This window comes from Papaver somniferum, unplaced genomic scaffold, assembly GCF_003573695.1.
Source record: "Papaver somniferum cultivar HN1 unplaced genomic scaffold, ASM357369v1 unplaced-scaffold_15, whole genome shotgun sequence".
Classification (NCBI taxonomy): domain Eukaryota; kingdom Viridiplantae; phylum Streptophyta; class Magnoliopsida; order Ranunculales; family Papaveraceae; genus Papaver; species Papaver somniferum.
In genome coordinates, this window is record NW_020624376.1 from 4,540,310 (window position 1) to 4,559,376 (window position 19,067).

A 19,067-nucleotide genomic window follows, 5' to 3' on the forward strand; every position below is an offset into this window, starting at 1 on the left:
GGAGATTTGGGGTCAATAAAACCCATCCGGGAGAGGCACCTTGGATTCTCAACTTAAGCATATGACTTAGGTTGGGCGACTAAGGTAATAAGGACTCTCCCAAGGAGTGCAGATCTGATCAAGGCGCCGAGGTACACGGTTGAGTCAAGAGTGCCGAGGGCGTTTGAAGCGTCCTTGCCATTCTTGACAAGTCTTGGCTTATACTGCACTCGGCCTGAAGAAAACCCCACTTAGGGTGCAGTCTCGTAACCATAAGCCCTATAGGTAAAAGGGATAAGAGGCTGCGAAAACAACTGGTTGTTGTTAAGACTGGATGGGAGGAGCTAACCTTGTATGGTAGAAGTACGCCTCCTTGAAGGGGCAACCAGGGGGAAGATAAGGGCGGCACCCTCCATTAGGGAGCTGATAAGTGTCTTAAGACGCAAATGTCATGAGGCTTATTATTCGCAAGGATAATTAAGGCTTGTCATATTTGTGCAACATCCTGAAGAGGCAATAATACAAAAGAAAAAGTAAGATGAGATCAATGGGTTTTCGCATGAAAGTGCGAAGACGTCCTGCGATTTCATCGCAAGACGGCAATGTCATGGGGCTTTATTTTCGCAAGAATATTTAGGCCTGTCATATTGTCGCAACATTCCTGAAGAGGCCATAATACAAAAGAAAAAGTTAAGACAAGATCAATGGGTTTTTGTATGAAAGTGCAAGGACGTCCTGCGATTTTGTCGCAATGACAAGAGATGGCATAATAAGACCTTTAATTAGGAAGGCAAAATAAGACCATATAATAAAACAACTAATTATAAGCATTTATAACAGATTATTTTTGCAAGAAAGATAATGAGAGGCAAGTATGGGAATCGATATACAAGAAGCATTATCTTTCTTATCAACAAAATATTAAAAGAAAAGTTGACTCCAAAGTCGATTGAAAAATGTAGCTCTCAAAAGTATAAAAATAAGACAGCTCAAGAAAACAAAGCTAGAAAAGAAGCTCAAGCTTCAATATCAATATCAGTAGCAGGATGACAGAAGTTCTTCGCCAACATTCTCGCAAGCTTCTCCTTCATTTCGGCTTTGATCTTCGTCATGACTAGCATTTTGATTATCACCAGCAATTACTTGATTAGCATCTTGAGTATCGCCAGCAACTACTTCTTCAGGAGAAATTTCTTTCTCATTCTGATTAACACCAGCAGATACTTCTTTAGAAGGAACTTTTCTTCATCTTCCAGGAAATTATCCTCTGCACCGCTTTCATAATCGTAATCACTATCAGCAGGACGAGGAACTTCATCATCATCTACTTCTAAAGGATCAATTGATGTAGGAGGAAGAGAGTTGGACAATAAAATGTCATTTACAAGGACTTCAGCCCGGAGATGAACTTGGCGAAGAAGTGCTCTTTGATGATTCCTATCTTGAATATCCTTAAAATAAGCAAGATAATCAAGTCTTCTTTCTGCCCGGTCACGAGAACCAGTAAGAGTAGAGACAAGTAATGCATTCTCCTTGCGAATTTAGCATATTTAGCCTCCAAATCAGAAATAGAAGAATGAAGATTCTTCTCAGACTCAGCGAAAAATAGAATACAAAATTTTATTAAGATAAGGAATTCAGAGAGATATGACAAAGGAAAGATAATTAAGGCAGTCAAACTATTATGACTACCTTCCTTTTGCGAAATAAGATGTTGAACCAAGGATAGACAACTATTTTCCCAATGATCCATTGCGTCATCAAATTTATCTCCAACTAAACCTTTAAGTCGAGACTGAAGATTTTTCTCTTTAGAAACAAGGAAGGCATTTTTCTTCGCAAGAGAAGAATAAGATTCTTCTAATTTGGAATATTGGTCTTTAAGCTGATTTGCCTTCACACTTAAAGCTATTCTACATTGAATAAGTGAATCTCTTTCAGTGATAGATGATTGTGTTACTTCTTTAAGTTCATTTCTTAAAGAGCGAAGAGATTTTTCTTGGTCAGCACATACTTTTTGGAGAATATTAAGTTGTTGCGAAGATATCGCCATCTTGTTTAAATAAACTCGCTTCTCTTGAGACAAGGTTTTATTCTCATCTGATAAAGTTTCCATCCCTAAATTAGCTTTGGTTAAAGAATAAGAAAGACGAGATACTTCATTACTTAATAGATCTTGTTTTTCAACTAATTGGGTATTTTCATTGGTAAGGTTATTTATTTGATCAAGAGAATATGAATAGAGATTATCTAATTGGTTATATTGATCCATTAAGACTTCTTTATCAACACGGGCTTCTTCAACAGCAGATTCAAATTGATATCTCTCCATTACTCGTTTCTGATTTAATGCTTAACATACGAAAGAGGGATTTAAAGGATAATTAAGCGGGGGAAGGATAAAACCATCGAAAAAGCAAATCAAAGACATAGATGAGGAAATTATACCTCTTAACTCATCATTCTTCTTGGGGAAGATTATCACGATCCAGCAAAACATTCTGAAGTTTCTGATTTTCAAGACGAAGAGCATTACATTCTTTTTCTAAAGTTGTCTGCGAAGCAGCTTTGTCGGATCCCAAATGCTTGCACAGAATTTCGCAAACATTAGACTTGATGGGATCAGTGGAAGACTTCTTTCCATCATCTAGAATCTCAGATAAAACCTTGAAAGCAATGTTTATCCCTTCCACGCTCTCTTTCGACAAAGGAGGAGACTTAGGAAGAGAACTAGTAGAAGCAGAAGGTTGAGAAACATTCTCAATGGGAAGTGAAGAGGCTTCATTCGCAGAAGGAACCACAAGGGGAATTTCAGTCATAGGAAGATCAACTAGAGAAATGAAATCAGAGGAAGCATTCTCGCGAGTTGGAGATAAAGATTTATCTTGCGAATATATCGCAGGAGATTTGGAAGAAATGAAGTCAGAGGCAGCGTCTTCATGAATTGGAGATAAAGGTTTATCTTGCGAAAATGTCGCAGGAGATTTGAAAGAAATGAGTATATGGAAGGGAACAATAGTTGGAATAGCCTTGAGGTGGCGAGATTTCTTGTGAGGTCTATGAAGATCTTTATCACCCTGCGAATTACAATCTAGATAAGAAACAGAGGCAACAATATTGTTATTAGAAAAAGATAGTGTTTCTTACTACCTTCTCATTCACAGACTTCCTTTTATGAACGACAACTTTATGTTGTGATTTGGGATTGTTAGGATTCTGAACTGAAAATTTGGTGTTGGAGCCGCTTTTGCTGAAATAACAAGAGTATGGGAATCACATAAACAACATCACATAAGACAATAAACAAGATCAATTTCAAATATATCAATTTCAGCAAAATTTATAAGGAAGAAAAAAGAAGACTAACCTTGATGAATCCATGAAAGATGATAGCAGGGAAATTATCTTGAAGAAGATCACAAACTATGAAGATCTAATTTGAAGATGAAGAAGAATTTAAAAAGATTGAAGAAGAAAGAAGAAAAGTTGCAACGATGGAGTTTGCAGAAGAACGATGAAGTTGCAAAGAGAATAAAAAGAAAGAAGAAAAGGATGAAAAGAAATATATATAGAGGGAATTTTTCCTCGAGAAAATAAACGTGGTTAATACGGAAAGATTTAAGCGGTTAAAAAGTAACGGTTACAAAAGACGTGTCGAGAAATAAATGGAAGAAAGAATACGTGTGATAAATGCAGAATATGAGAAAATAAGCGGTTGCGGCATTTCTTACATCATTCTCTACTTTGTAGAGAAGATATGAGAAGAGGCAAGATGTAGGATCAGAATCTCGCAACAGTTATGTTTCAGCTAAGTTAACAATGGTATTGCACAAAAGCGTCGCAGAACAATTTCAGAAACGATATCAGCAAGGATCATGGGAAAGGTGTGATAGTCTTGCGAAAATTAGAAAGCTTGCGAAGTCAACATTTGTAAGGTTGCGAGAATGTCGCAAACCATATCCGAAAATAAAGGATAGATTAGATGTCATCCACTATGTATTTCCCTAATAAATAGTCATTCGAGTTGTAAAGGGAGGGAGATCTTTTTTGAGTGAGAGATAAGTAAATAGGAGATAAAAAGTTGAGAGCAGAGATCATTTTTGATTTCTTTATTTTCCTTGTAAGAATATTCAGAAATTAATCAATAAATTAAGAGTGTAAACCTAAAAATAGGTTGATCAACGATAAAATCATACAAGGGGTGTATTTTAGGATTTCCTGCAACTACAGATTTTATCAGTGGATGTAGGTCTAATAGAACGAACCACTTTAATCTTTGTCTTCTCTATTTCATCTTCATCTTGTCTCTTATCATAAATCTAATAATTATCCCTTGAATTAAAATCTACATCACGAGACCTAAAGTTTGCCACTTGCCAGAAATTGCCTCTAAAATCTATAACGTGTGACCTTTTGCGTAGGGTTTCGATACTTGTCAGTGGCTCAAAAAATACTCATTGACCTAAAATCTGCATTGCCACTAAGGAAGGTCAAGATCTTCCTTGCAACCAGATATCTATGTTGCGGCCCCGAAATTTACCAATCGGACTCCACTGACTTATAATATTGTTTGAAGATTTAAAGAATAAAGAGTCCTAATTCATATGATAGGCTGAGGGATCATTGATTAGGACAAACATTTTCTCGTGATTTTTAAATATTTTGTATATTTATCTAACCGGATAAGAAACATGCTAGCCAGCAAATTATTCAAAATTAAAACTTTATATTCATGACGGAATTCAAAAAATTACGTGCTTTACATAATCTCTGGGTATTGCACGTTCTAAAAAGTTTAGATTTGACATTTCTATCAGACTAGTTGAATAGTTAGCGACGGGTTTCATTATTCCGCATCCATCTTATGAGTTTAATTTTCCGTTACTTCATAGTTAAAAACTACATCAAATGATGAAATTGAAATATCATGTATGTTAAGATCAGTCATCTGTGGAAGGTCATGGTCAAGACAAATATGTTCACTGTTAACCCAATGAAAACATGGTGGGAAACAAATCAGTTAGCTAGCAAATCTTGTATATCCTAGCTAACATGTTTTACCTAGTCTAGATAAGATTGGTTGTTATCTTCTAGGTTTGTAGGGTTTACTTATTATCCTATCAATCTATGAATAGGAATGCTTATGTAAATGTAAACCCATCTCTCTGAGTGTTGAGATCATCTAATATTGTTGATTATATGAATGAGAATTATGGTTTTTGATCGAAAAATGGCATGGGGTCATTTTGGTTGGATCGCGCCTCTCTCCAAAGGGTTTGAATCTAACGACTAAAGACACCCATTTCTTTGTGACCATTGTGAAGGGGCGTCACTTCAAACGTCACGTACCAAAGGAGATTTGGTCCAAAACCAAGAGACGTGAGTAACTGCATAAAAACATCTCTTTTCTATTTTCATTCACCGAAAAAAAATTCATTGTTAAGCCATCTTCTTAAAAGTCTGAGAGTTTGTTCTTCATCTTGCGTTCGCTGTTTTCGAAGTATTCAAGTGTTATGTTACTTAGAAAGGAGTCGTTGTATCCTGGGAAACAATCACCGTTAACTGTTCAGCATAGTATACAGAGTGAATTGCGTTTAAGGAAAGAGTGATCCTCGCCTCGGTTAGATAAGTCTGATTTCTTTCTCCTTACTTTTAGTTCTTGCTTGGGTATTTGGAATGCTTTCTGTTTTGTAGAATATATGCATAGAATCGGCGAAAACTTGTGTGCATACATAAGGTATGTTCCATATTGAATACTTGCTTGCAACTGTTGTCTTAATTCCGTGATTCTTATTATTATCTTGGCCTGCTTCAATTCACGATTTGGATATAATTGAATTGTACATTTAAAGTACAATTGAAGAATCCTTTTAGGCTTGTCAACTGTCTGTATCATTGCCTAACTAATTAATTACGCAGTTATTGTGTAGTTGCTCCGAACTTTGAAGTTAGTGTGAGTATAATTAGTTGAAATCAATTGAACATATTAATTGGATTAAACCAAAGTATAATAGGTTGACAGTTGGTTGAATTAGAGTTTGTCATAAACAAATTCTTGTACATAGTAATCATAGAAACAACAATCTTAAAACGCAATTTTTTATTAGTTTAGTCTTGTTAGTGTGTGTAGTCAAAATTTGGTTGTTGTGACATATTTTGTTGTCAATATACCTACGTTGCATATTGGATATTTCTATTACAGTAAACCATGAACTCTGTATGCTTGGGTTTAATTTATGTTGCAACATAAATTGATATGGTGAGCAATCCACATGAGTGGTGGGTTGATACTGGAGCAACCTGACATGTTTGCTTCGATCAGTCTATTTTTCTACCTATGAAACCATTGAAAACATGTATACATGGGTAATGCCGTGACTTGGTAGTGCAAGGAAAGGGAAACATAGTGCTCGAGTTTACATCGGGTAAGAAAATTACTTTGGTAGAAGTGTTGCATGTTCCCGACATCCGCAGAAACTTGCGGTTTGCTTGTGAAACATGGTTTCAAACTAGTATTTGAAGGAAGTAACTTCGTAATATCAAAGAAAGACATGTATATAGGAAATGGGTAGGCATGTTTAAGGCAAATGTAGTGTCTCTTATGCCTACAGTTAATAAAGTCTTACCTTATCCGTACATTGTCGACTCATGCTCTGTTTAGCATGAAAGGTTAGGCCATGGTCATTATAATTCTTTAAGAAATTAATGAATATGGAGCACTTTCCCAAGTTTGACATACATACAACACAAAAATGTGAAGTTTGTGTTGAATCTAAATTCACAAAGCTCCCATTTGCTGTTGTTGAAAGAAATACGGAGCCATTAGACTTAATTCACACAGATTTGTGTGATTTGAAAATGGTTCAAAGTAGAGGTGGTAAAAATTATTTTATCACATTCATCGATGATAGTACTAGGTACTGTCATGTTTACTTATTAAGAAATAAAGACGAAGCTGTTGAGAAATTTCAACTTTTTAAAAATGAAGTTGAAAATCAATTGAACAAGAAGATCAAAATTCTTAAGAACGATAGGGGAGTGGAGTATAAATCTCATTTAGAAGAGATTTGTGAAAAAAGTGGGATCATTCATCAAACTACTCCTCCATATTCGCCACAGTCAAACGGTATTGCAGAACGCAAGAACTGTACATTGAAAGAGATGATGAATGCTCTTTTAATAAATTCCGGTGCACCCGGCAACTTGTGGGGGGAGGCTTTGCTTACCGCAAATTACATTTTGAATAAGTTGCCTCACAAGAAAAAGGAGAAAACCCCTTATGAGTTATGGAAAGGTAGAAAACCTTTGTATAAATTCATCAAAGTGTAGGGGTGCTTAGCAAAAGTTAGAGTACCGTTACCTAAAAGAGTTAAAATAGGTCCAAAGACGGTTGATTGTATCTTCATTGGGTATGCTGAAAATAATAGAGCCTACATATTTCTTGTCTATAAATCTGAAATTGAAGATATTCATGTAAACACAATTATGGAATCAAGGGAGGTTGAATTCTTTGAAAATGTGTTCCCATGGAAACGAGACAACAATGTAAATCCCTTAAAAAGGAAAACAATTGTTGAAGAAGGTAGCGTAGATACTAACACTTCACAGAAAACTGTTGAAGAGCCACGTAGAAGTAAGAGGTACAGAGTTGCTAAAACTTTTGGCTCTGACTTCGTAACGTTTATGTTAGTAGACGAGCCTCGAACATATGCAGAAGCAATGTCCACTCCGGAAGCACCATTCTGGAAAGAGGCTTCATACAATAAGATAGATTCCGTCATGCAAAACCACGCATGGGAGTTAGTTGACTTGCCTAATGGTTTTAAACCATTGGGTTGTAAATGGGTTTTCAAACGAAAACTGAGAATTGATGAAACTATTGAAAAGTATAAAGCCAGATTAGTTGCTAAAGGCTTTAAGAAAAAACAAGGGTTAGACTATTTCGATACATATTCTCCCGTTACTAGAATCAGTTCCATTCGAATGCTTATAGCAATATCAGCATTATATAACTTGGAAATACATCAAATGGATGTAAAGACTGCATTCTTAAACGGAGAATTGGAGGAAGAAATATATATGGAACAACCAGAAGGATTTGTTGTGCCCGGTAAAGAAAAGAAAGTGTGTAAATTGGTTAGGTCCCTTTATGGGTTAAAACAGGCGCCTAAACAATGGCATGAAAAATTTGATAAAACAGTGTTATCAAATGGATTTAAGATCAGTAAGTGTGACAAATGTGTCTACACGAAAACCGCAACGAAAGGTTGTGTAATTCTATGTCTGTATGTAGATGATATGCTAATAATGGGTAATGACCTAGAAGCTATAAAATCTACAAAGAAAATGTTGTCTAAAAATTTCGACATGAAAGAATTAGGCAAAGCAGATGTCATTCTTGGAATTAAAGTTACAAGAACTTTGAACGACATAAAATTATCCCAAGAACATTATGTTGAGAAAATTTTGGATAAATTCAATAAGAATGACAATAGAGTTGTTAGTACACCTATAGATTCTGCTACTCATCTTGTTAAGAATAGAGGTGAATCAACAGGTCAATTATAATACTCTAGAATCATTGGGAGTCTAATGTATCTAATGAATTGTACTAGACCAGACATAGCATGTGTAGTGAGTAGATTAAGTAGATTTACGAGTGATCCGAATAATACTCACTGGAAAGCCCTAGTACGAGTTATGGGATATCTGAGAAAAACAAAAGATTATGGTTTGCATTATACAACTTATCCAGTGGTGCTTCAAGGATATGTTGATGAAAATTGGATCTCAGGTTCTGATGATACTAAGTCGACAAGGGTCTATGTATTTACTATGGGTGGGTCTGCGGTATCATGGAAATCATCAAAACAAACTTTGATTGCTAGATCGACAATGGAATCTGAATTCATTGCATTGAATAAAGCAATGGAAAAAGCAGAGTGGCTTCGGAATTTCCTAGAGGATATAATGTTATGTTCTAAACCTGTGTCTGCAATAAATATACATTGTGACAATCAAGCAGCGATTGCTAAGGCACAAAGTAAGATGTATAATGGTAAGTCTATACACATTCGCCGTAGACATGACACCATAAGGCAATTGCTCTCTAGTGGAGTTATAACAGTGAGTTATATATGGTCAAAAGATAATCTAGCGGATCCGTTTACAAAAGGATTCTCTAAAGAGCAAGTATTTGCCTCATCAAGGGGAATGGTATTGATGCCTATAAAAGAGTAAGTTGCAGCGGTAACCCAACCTAGTGATTTGAGATCCCAAGGTCTAGGTTCAAAAGGGACATATAAGTTGTGAATTACTCGCCGGATAACACTGGAAGAGATTTTCTCTACTCCCATTTTCAGGATGAAATAGTCGGTGTTGCCTGTCAAGAGAGAGATTAAGAATATCTTTTAATGATTCCTATGGCTTAGAATTAGTTAAAGAAAAGTATGGCAGGATACTTCTGATAGGATATCACCTATATGAATGTGAAGTGGGGCCGCTTCGGTGAGAACTATAAGGCTATGTTACTCTAGAGCACTTATGAAAACCGGGATTGTTCAGGGCCGAAATGAACACAACCGAGAACAAAAGATGAAAGGAAAATACATTATGTGATATATACCGCATCAGTGTACACTATACCGTTGAATAGTTCAAGACATCGCGTTCACTAATCAACTAGTGCACCCGGTAGATAATCACTATGGAAGATTCAAAGCCAAAAGTTATCTTTCCAAAAGTAGTGATTTTCCGTATACAAACTCTCTACTGTCTGCATTAAAAATTTATTTTGTTTTTCGTTATACGTCTTCGTAAGGAAATTTTCATTCATATGTGGGGGATTATTGGTTATATGAATGAAAATTATGGGTTTTGATCGAACAATGGCCTGGAGTCATTTTGGTTGGATCGCGCCTCTCCCCAAAGGGTTTGAATCTAACGACTAAAGAAACCCATTTCTTTGTGACCATTGTGAAGGGGCGCCACTTCAAACGTCACGTACGAAAGGAGATTTGGTCCAAAACCAAGAGACGTGGGTAACTGCATAAAAACCCATCTCTTTTCTGTTTTCATTCACCGAAAAAAAATTCATTGTTAAACCATCTTATTAAAAGTCTGAGAATTTGTTCTTCATCTTGCGTTCGCTGCTTTCGAAGTATTCAAGTGTTGTGTTACTTAGAAAGGAGCCGTTGTATCCTGGGAAACCATCACCGTTAACTGTTTAGCATAGTATATAGAGTGAATTGTGTTTTAAGGAAAGAGCGATTCTCGCCTCGGTTAGATAAGTCTGATTTCTTTCTCCTTACTTCTAGTTCTTGCTTGGGTATTTGGAATCACTACAAGAAAAGTTGGATTAAGCGACCAGGCATTTTTGGTTGGAAAAGCGCATATTGAGTCGTTGTAACCCTTAAAGCGACTTAATTTGGCTCTCTCTTTCGAGTTGCAAAAGGTGGGATTTCTACAAGTCTAGAGCAGCTAGGCAATCGCTTTAGTAATCAAGCAACTATCATGTAGCGTCTTTTTTTTACTTGCTTCATGGCTAAACCGACCACCCTAGAGCAAGTGATGTATTTTCAAATGTTGTTGTAGATAGTGGTAAAAACTAGGTTCTTTCGAACTTGTGAAGGTAACTTTTTTCTAGATTTAAATAAATAAAATTATATGCACAATATTAACAAAATATGGGAGAGAATTTTTACTAGGGGTCAGGATTCCACCATCCACCAAAATTTATGTGATTCAATAACAGTTCTTATCATGCAATTCTAGACAATATAACTCCAATAAAAGGAAATTGTGATTCTAATCATTGCCTAAATTAGATTTTGAAAACATCCATTGTTAATCGCGAGCATGAAGTATCAAAAGCAATTTACTAAGCATACTCCATCAAGAGAAAACACAATTGATTAATAAAAATCATTTACTCCATATTTATTCGGTGCAATTAATCATAAAAGAGTTGCATAAATAATTTAAATAAATTTTACCACATAACTTTTGGAAGAACGGCTTCCTCCGTCACCCCTGGGATTGGGTTTAGCTACTCATGATGAAAAACCTCTCAAATTGATTCATTGATACTCAAAAGTTGTTTACAATCAAGAGAAAATGGAGAAAAACGGTTTACAACAGTGTTTGCGACGCATATAAAGCGTTCAAAATAAACGATACAACAGAAGTGCTGTTGTTCCTAAGTCGCGAGAAAGGAATTGGAAACTGTCGCACTTAAGCGACACTTTTCAACGACTTTCTCTTACTGTCTAATGTTCTTCGTGTTCTTCCTTGCACCAGCAGGAAGCTTTTCGCTGTGTACTCTTGTATTGATTCTTCTCGACTCCTAAACTATCCCAAAGACTCTCCAACCCTTCTCAACTCTTTAGCCTTGTATTTATAGTGTTTTAGAACAAAAATATCCGACCATAACACCGTATAATCTCCCATTAATCCCGTCATTGCTCGCTGCCCATATTTAACAATAATTTCCATTTTTGGCTTCTACACACGTAAACTTTGATCCTGCACGCTCTAGTTAGCCTTATACATGCCTCATAAGTCATCCAACTCCTCCAAAACACTTCCATGCACAACCAAAACACACACAACACCGTGTACAGGTCGTGTTCACTCCGTGTAGCTCTGTTTTGAGCTCGAGAATTAAATCGATATTTCCAGCCAATTCCGATCAAATTCGACACCCAAACTATCTTCCTTAGGCTAAATCACATCTTTCTGCCAAAATTCAGCCATTGAATCGACCTACAACTACTTCATTTCTTCGATCGAAAATTCTCCTGTGTTATGAATATTTTTCCCGCCAAAATCGAAATTCAAATGAAGAAGAGGGTGTCCTGGGGGTGCCCCTTAGTAATTAGGTTACCCCTTATCCAAAAGCGAGAGTCCGAATAACACGTGTCCTCCGGGTGCCAAAATCAACTTTTCGAGCCGAATTTTCCAAAAATATTTATTTCCAAAAAATACCTATAAATACATAAAATAACAAAATTAGTACAAAATCGAGTGCCAACAATATATAGTATTGAGATCAAATTAGACACAAAAATGTGTCTATCAAATACCCCCAAACTTATTATTTGCTAGTCCTCGAGCAAAATTATTCTTGAAAAGTGACCGAGTTAATCTCGGGTGGGTTTATCAGAGGTGTACCCACAAAAACCAATACTCCAGTCCCTAGCTATCTACGCCGAACCTTGGAAAGCACTAAAGAACCTCCTTGGTTGGCATACAATTATTGACTCTAAGAGGAAGAACCCTGATGCGAAATTCCAATTGTGTACACGAGTTTGCACTCAAGCATACTAAAATTCATATAAGTGACAGAGCTCTACTAAGATAGTTTCACGATGGACATCATACTCGGAGTCAGACTAATCACATGAAAAGATTAAGAAGATGGAAAAAGAAAAATGTAGATGGTTGAAAAGTGAACGGTGTTTCCCATATCTGTCTGAAGGCCTCTGCCAAGATGAACCTAACCTAAATGACTGAGATACCGGTCTGACTAATATTAACACACTGGCATATACAAGGGAACCAGTGGTCAATAACTTAAATCTAGATCAACAAACTGGCAAATACAAGGGAACCAGCAGTTGACTACACATAACAATAACCATTTTTTTTTTTTAATTAACGGCATGAATAGATCTTTTGGATCCAAGCGCATGCTTCTTGTCAGCAGATTACACGATAGTTCCCACGGGTCCTGCATTCCACGCTTGCTTAGGCGACGGAAACAGGGAGAACACACGCATATTGCTATCCAAGTGTTAATACTTATTCCGATTGGTCTAACTGGTCCGGTCTTTTTTTTTTTTTTTTTTTTTTTTTTTTTTGAAAAGGTAACTCAGTCACTCTATTTCACCCTAGCAAAGGTAACAACTTGAATCGTGTGCCCCACCAAATCACTTGAAACAAAAGAAAACTAAAAATAGAAAGTGAAAAGGACTCGACAAGATATGGCGAAACTATCATGTTATTTCTAACACCTGAGCTCTGTGCTTTTATGAATAGACTCTATAGATGTTTCCATCTAGTCAGATTGGTTCCTCAACTCCTAAAACAAAAATGTTTCCATCCACTTAGATTGGTTAGTGCTATCCTAATACGCATAAATTTCTAGGCTCTGGAGTTTATTTATTGCAACTAAAAAGTTTCTCCCATACCCCCAAACTTAAATCTAACATTGTCCTCAATGTTCTAAAGATGAAATTAAAAGCATGAACAAGGAGAGACAGTTACTTTTGAAGCAAAGAGTGAAGGAAGGATATTACCGTTGCAAGATTGGGTTACCTCCCAAGAAGTGCTAAGTTTAAAGTCTTCAGCCAGACTTAGGAAAGGTTAGTCAACTCGAACCATAAAGTAGCGAAATAACTGTGGGTCTTCAAAACGAAAAAGAGCTGACCAAAGGAAACTACAATAACCCAAGAAATGAACGAATAACATGCCCTTACTAGTTTCCTGATAATATCTAATTGTGGTTCAGGTTCAGGTTCTATGAAAGGGTCTAAATAGAATATTTTCATTGGATGCGTTTCTTCATAGGTTGGATCCAAATTATTAGGTCCTAGAGTCTGGAAAAACTCAAATATGATCTTAGAAGCGCACAATAATAACCTAAATAACTGAGGATCCTCTAAGTCAATAAGATTTGACTTACAAATTTGACCACAATGAGAGTAGTGGTCATTCTTAAGCAAATGTGTCGATTCTAATTTCCTAAAGCATTTAGGTTTAGTCTCACGACTTAATATTCGACACATTTGAAATCTATACGTTCCCACATTTGGAAGAAAACTATTTGGTGGGAAAACAAAATCAATCTTGGTATTATTGCCTGGGTTAACCACATCAACCAGAGGATGGGTTTCTAACAGTTGAGACTCTTGTTGGATATCATTAGGTTCTGGAAAACGATTATGAAGATAATCTTGTAAGATGGTTGAGGCATTGATGTCAAGTCCCAAGTGAGGGACCTTACTAAGAGTTAAAGCACATGGAGAATGATACTCACCCCCAAACTTAGAGTTTTCGGCGTCTCTAGATAGACTGGTCATAACCTCCCTAATTTCTAGGTCGGTAATTGATTTTTCTAAGTCAGGTTCATCCTCGCTAATCTCTACGAGTTCATCTAAGACTATTGTTTCTAAATCGTTTGACTCGAAAATAGTACTCTCAAGATAAACTGGTTCCTCTAAACCATCATCGGTTTTGTAAACAGGACATACTATATCGTCTGAAACGGGGGTATCTCTAGTCAAATCCTCGTCCTTTTGAATAGGTGAATAATTTTTAAAATTATTAGGATCTGAACCAGAAATAATATAATCATTATAAGGCTCAACTGGAGAAACAAATTCCTGATTACTCTGCCTACATATTTCAGATTCTTCATCATCACTATCCTCATCATCATGATACAATTTTTGAAATTCAAGAATTCTCAATCTTTGTTCCAAACTACATGGTCTATGTTTATAATATTTCTCATAGATCGTTAGAGGTGATTCCTCAATAAAAGTTGGAGTATCCATATATCGCTGCCCACGCATATATTCACCAAGAGTCATTTCCGAAGACGTCTCTTGATAACGAGAATTTCTAGACATATATTCTCGCAACTTCATCGCAGGTGGCGTCTCCTCAAAAGGATTCATCACCGAAGAAATATAAACTACAGAGGGATTCTATACAATCACAAACAAGGCCGACTCGACTCCACCAAAGCAAACCTAAAGATTTCTAGCAAACAAAAAGCATGATGGCTCCACTTAGATTGTTTCTAGACCAGCTTCTATCTTTCGAAAGGGAATTCGTTGCAATTTAAGCAAACCCCTCTGGAATCAATCCGAGTCAAAGTAAGTTGAATCGAGGCGAGGGAAGCTTTGTGGAGCTTTGATACCCAAGGCCTCACCGCAGTACAAGGCGGCGCAGTCACGCATTCAACTCACAGAAACCGTCATGAACTTCGAAGTATGCTAAAAGAATAACCAATATCCTTCGAAAAATTTTCCTAACAAGCTCGATACCCTATAGGTCTCTTTCTAATCAGATTTTAAAGCTTGGGTTCGCGTTAGGTTTTGTTCTCCTAAAGCGGGCAAGAAGGGAGCGGTGATGAAATCCGAACCCTTATCTTGTTTAGGCCAGGCCTTGCCCTTTACTAGGAAAATAAAGACAGTCCGGTTCGTCCTCAAACAATTATCACCTTAAGGCAGACAGTAACCCGCTTGCAGGAGATTCGCGGGTGTTTCGATTGGACTTACCTCCCGTACCAGACGGGCGATGAACCGTTGTCGTCGACTCGGGCCACGACTCCTATGCCGTGTGCGAACCCGAGGGGCCGAGGTGATATTGTAATCACCGTCCTTCCCTGCACACAGTTTGTATTTAAGGGTACCCTTCCGTAGGGTTTAAAAAAATAAATAATAATAAAGTCCAAGAGTCCAGTCCAAAGTCCAAATAAAGTAAAGTGCAAAAGAAAAAGAAAAATAACCTAAAAAAAAATATATAAAATCTCTCTTTTTTTTTCTCTCTTTTCTATATATAAAACAAAAAAAATTTCTCTTTCGCTCCTTTCGCTTTAAGCTTTTCCTTCCAAGGTCTTTAGTAATCCACTTCGAACCTGCAAATCAAAGACAAAAAGAAACGTAAAAAGGAAAAAAAAAAAAATAATAAACCTAAAAAAAAATTCTACCTAAGCACAGGTCCGCGTCGGCGGCGCCAAAAACTTGATGTATTTTCAAATGTTGTTGTAGATAGTGGTAAAAACTAGGTTCTTTCGAACTTGTGAAGGTAACTTTTTTCTAGATTTAAATAAATAAAATTATATGCACAATATTAACAAAATATGGGAGAGAATTTTTACTGGGGGTCAGGATTCCACCATCCACCAAAATTTATGTGATTCAATAACAGTTCTTATCATGCAATTCTAGACAATATAACTCCAATAAAAGGAAATTGTGATTCTAATCATTGCCTAAATTAGATTTTGAAAACATCCATTGTTAATCGCGAGCATGAAGTATCAAAAGCAATTTACTAAGCATACTCCATCAAGAGAAAACACAATTGAATAATAAAAATCATTTACTCCATATTTATTCGGTGCAATTAATCATAAAAGAGTTGCATAAATAAATTTAAATAAATTTTACCACATAACTTTTGGAAGAACGGCTTCCTCCGTCACCCCTGGGATTGGGTTTATCTACTCATGATGAAAAACCTCTCAAATTGATTCATTGATACTCAAAAGTTGTTTACAATCAAGAGAAAATGGAGAAAAACGGTTTACAACAGTGTTTGCGACGCATATAAAGCGTTCAAAATAAACGATACAACAGAAGTGCTGTTGTTCCTAAGTCGCGAGAAAGGAATTGGAAACTGTTGCACTTAAGCGACACTTTTCAACGACTTTCTCTTACTGTCTAATGTTCTTCGTGTTCTTCCTTGCACCAGCAGGAAGCTTTTCGCTGTGTACTCTTGTATTGATTCTTCTCGACTCCTAAACTATCCCAAAGACTCTCCAACCCTTCTCAACTATTTAGCCTTGTATTTATAGTGTTTTAGAACAAAAATATCCGACCATAACACCGTATAATCTCCCATTAATCCCGTCATTGCTCGCTGCCCATATTTAACAATAATTTCCATTTTTGGCTTCTACACACGTAAAATTTGATCCTGCACGCTCTGTTTAGCCTTATACATGCCTCATAAGTCATCCAACTCCTCCAAAACACTTCCATGCACAACCAAAACACACACAACACCGTGTACAGGTCGTGTTCACTCCGTGTAGCTCTGTTTTGAGCTCGAGAATCAAATCGATATTTCCAGCCAATTCCGATCAAATTCGACACCCAAACTATCTTCCTTAGGCTAAATAACATCTTTCTGCCAAAATTCAGCCATTGAATCGACCTACAACTACTTCATTTCTTCGATCGAAAATTCTCCTGTGTTATGAATATTTTTCCCGCCAAAATCGAAATTCAAATGAAGAAGAGGTGTCCTGGGGGTGCCCCTTAGTAGTTAGGTTACCCCTTATCCAAAAGCGAGAGTCCGAATAACACGTATCCTCCGGGTGCCAAAATCAACTTTTCGAGCCGAATTTTCCAAAAATATTTATTTCCAAAAAATACCTATAAATACATAAAATAACAAAATTAGTACAAAATCGAGTGCTAACAATATATAGTATTGAGATCAAATTAGACACAAAAATGTGTCTATCAGCAAGCAAAATAGTGATCGCTTTAAAGCTAGACCAACCAAAATGCAACAAGTAAAACGTTGATCACTTTATAGATAGACCAACCATAATAGAGCAAGTGAAATACCTGAAGTTGGTTGCTTACATTTTTGAGCTACCAAGTGTTTTTCCTTGAAGTTGGTTGCTTGCGTTTTTGAGCTACCGAAGTTGGTTGCTTACATTTTTGAGCTACTACACTTTTTGCCATAAAGTTGGTTGCTTGCGTTTTTGAGCTATCAAACTTTTTTCCCGCTACATCTGTTGTTCTGGTGCCGAAAGTATCTGGCCTATTTCTATTTAGATAATCCTAAATTGAAATTACAATTAAAATTGATACTAAAACAAATTATGAACCAAATTAAAAACTGAATCATGTTTTATTATATCACATAGATCAATTTACATCATTTCTTAAAAAAAAGACAATCTTTAGAGGAACAAAAAGATCAAAAATACAAACTAATCATTTCTTTAAAAAATGCTGATTACAATTTCCTTAATTTTGAAACTAAAGATGAACACTCCTTCGACTTTGTAGCACCAAGCTCATAATAAGAGATTCATGCTGCCATCATTCTTGTGTTTAAGTTCCTATCTGATCATTCATCATTCAAGTGTAAAGAAACCAGCAAATCCTGAATCTCCACAACTTGTAGTCTGCTTTTTCCCACAATGTTACTAATTCAGATTATACAAAACACGAACATGTCAAATCAAAGATAATGATATTCATAATATAAATTTTAGAAATGATCTAATGAAGAATGTCATTATTAGCCAGGAACATCTGAAACAAAGGACATGATTGGGACATACTTTCGGTATTCCGATGGAGGCACTAGTTTCCTCAATAACGAGACCATCACAATGGTGGATGTTAGGTTGTCAAGGACTGAGCTTAGAAAGAAAGTGACAATTCCAACCTGGAATGTACAACAAGAACCCATGGTGTTATCACAATAACGTCATGCATTTCAATCACATGAAGATATCAAAAAGCATCTAACGTATACTTACATCAAGAATATATTTTCATGACTATACTCTTAGGAAAATCTATATCTAATGTACTTCAATATTTCAACTTAGACATGGATGGGATAATCGGAAGCCACCAGAACTTCATAGCATGAGCCATCAAAAAATGGCAGTGATTCTCTGTCCTTGCAGATTTTTAGAATGAAAAACAGATATACATGTTTCTGCTGAGAATGCATTTTACAATAGTGTGAACAAACACTTCAAGGATTAGTTTTGCTGTATAATACATATGTAGGCATCTGACAGTAAAAAGTGCATAACACCTTACTTATATGCTTTTGGAGCAAATGGCTCAATATAAACAACAGAGGTAACACCAATACACCATGTCATAATATGGAAATGGAATCAGAAGAATCAGTCAATGAGGAGTAGCGACCACTCACCACCCAAAGAAGAGTCCGTGGCTTCCGAGTAGTTATATTATCAGTAACCAGTTTAAATCCTTGATGAGCATCAAACTATATCTACTATGGTCATTGCACCAAGCAAAAAAAAAAAACTATTTCACTAACTTCTGCACATGTATGACTGAGCTCATTCACAGCTATATCAGTCGAGGGAGCCTGTACCAGAAAAGACAACAAATTGTCACAACCAAACGAATAAGAACTTAATAGGAGAAAGAAACAAACATGAAAACCTCCAGATAAGAGAGGTTAGAAATGAAAGGAGCAGCTGATTATTTCGAAAAAGAAAATAGCCAGTATCATGTTTCTATATACTTTTCCCATTAAGCTGAAATCTCAAGAAATTGAAATGAATC